At 39.4% G+C, this 1,481-nt stretch overlaps 1 non-coding gene across 1 annotated transcript; it reads right to left on the reverse strand.

Annotated features, from left to right (window-relative positions):
* Positions 1 to 892: 892 nt before the first annotated feature.
* Positions 893 to 1,084, reverse strand: LOC142731495 (U2 spliceosomal RNA). The gene has a single exon (XR_012878961.1). It is a non-coding gene; the product is annotated as a U2 spliceosomal RNA (small nuclear RNA).
* Positions 1,085 to 1,481: the final 397 nt, after the last annotated feature.

The following is a 1,481-nucleotide window of genomic DNA, read 5'->3' on the forward strand; positions in this document are numbered from 1 at the left end:
CAGGCTTTTATCTATCTCTGAGGCCCCATTATGATGTCAGAAAGCTGGCTCTGGAATCCTGAGGGCTCCACTATGACACGTGCAAAGTTCCGTCTGAACTTTATATAAGACGGTGAGGCTCAGTCAGTCACTCAGTGTTGCCTGAGAGGGCAACACTGCAACAGCCGGCCGCCAGGCTGTCTTTTTTTTGCACATTTATTTGCCTCCAGGAGGCCACAAGAGGGAGACAAGGGACTGCAAAATGGAAAATAAGCATCCACCAACTTTACAGACAACTTCTCCTTGCTCCTACAACCTCCATCCTTGCACAGTTTGTTATTCTTCCAGGTAACAAAGTAACAAATCCAAATTGCTGCTCTCTTTGTAGGCAAGCAAGGGTTTGTTGCAACTGCAATTCTTACTTCTTCTTGAAATGTAGGGACGACAGTACATTCCATCACATCCATCTAGTGTACACAGGTAGGTCCATTGTGGCGGGTAGGCGGCTGGCTGCTTTAATGGCTGTTTGCTGTTCCCCTACTCCACTCCACTCCACTATTTGACTGTGGTGCTGCATCAATCAGTGGCTGGCTCAGGTGCAGCTCTTTAACTTACCTAGGAGGGAGGGCGGAGAGAAGACAAGGAAGGTGAATGAGCTGTTCCAATGTGAAATGCCGGAAACACAGAAACACAGAAGACACACACACACACACACACACACACAACAAGAGGTGGCAATGTATTCATTAATTGCATTTAATAAATGAGCTCATTATCACACATGACTGTACAAATGCATTGTCCAACAGGTGTTGAAATAATGGGATTAAAAGGGGAGATCCCATCAGAAAGACAAAAACAATAGCAAACACAAATAGCACTTTTGGAATCTGATTTTAGTCAACACATAAGGGAAGGGTGCACCGGTCCTGGAAATACTGCAATACCAGGTCAATGCGTGGAGTGGACAGAGCAAGCTCTATTTCCATCTCCCTGTTCTAAAAATCCATTTAATATATGGTCCCCAGATAGGGGACGTATCAGATATTAAACTGATAAGAACAGATAAGGTTTCAACAAAGTTTTTTATTGGCAAAAATAATATATTTTACAGACTTTTTTTTTAAAATTGAAACCACAAGATAAAATCAACAGCATAATACATGAATATTCATACATTTAAATGAATACAAAAGTAATAATAATAAGACCATTAATACAGATGTTATAATAAAAGTACAGAACAATAGCAGGATAAAATTTATACAGGGCATAAAAGACATAAAAGAATAAAACCATTTTTATTTACAATGTTATGGTATTCCACATTTGCAAACACCACATGGATGTTGCTTCTTTTACCCCTAGCTGCTTTTTGTCCCTAAGATAATAAATATACATTTCACTTAGGGCATATTTCACACAATTTTTAACGTCAATAAAATCATGTTTAAAAAGCAGAATGTTCCTAACCTTCCAAATGGCATTCTTAAAACAGTTTA

The sequence above is a fragment of the Rhinoderma darwinii genome, unplaced genomic scaffold (genome assembly GCF_050947455.1).
Source record: "Rhinoderma darwinii isolate aRhiDar2 unplaced genomic scaffold, aRhiDar2.hap1 Scaffold_805, whole genome shotgun sequence".
Lineage (NCBI taxonomy): Eukaryota > Metazoa > Chordata > Amphibia > Anura > Rhinodermatidae > Rhinoderma > Rhinoderma darwinii.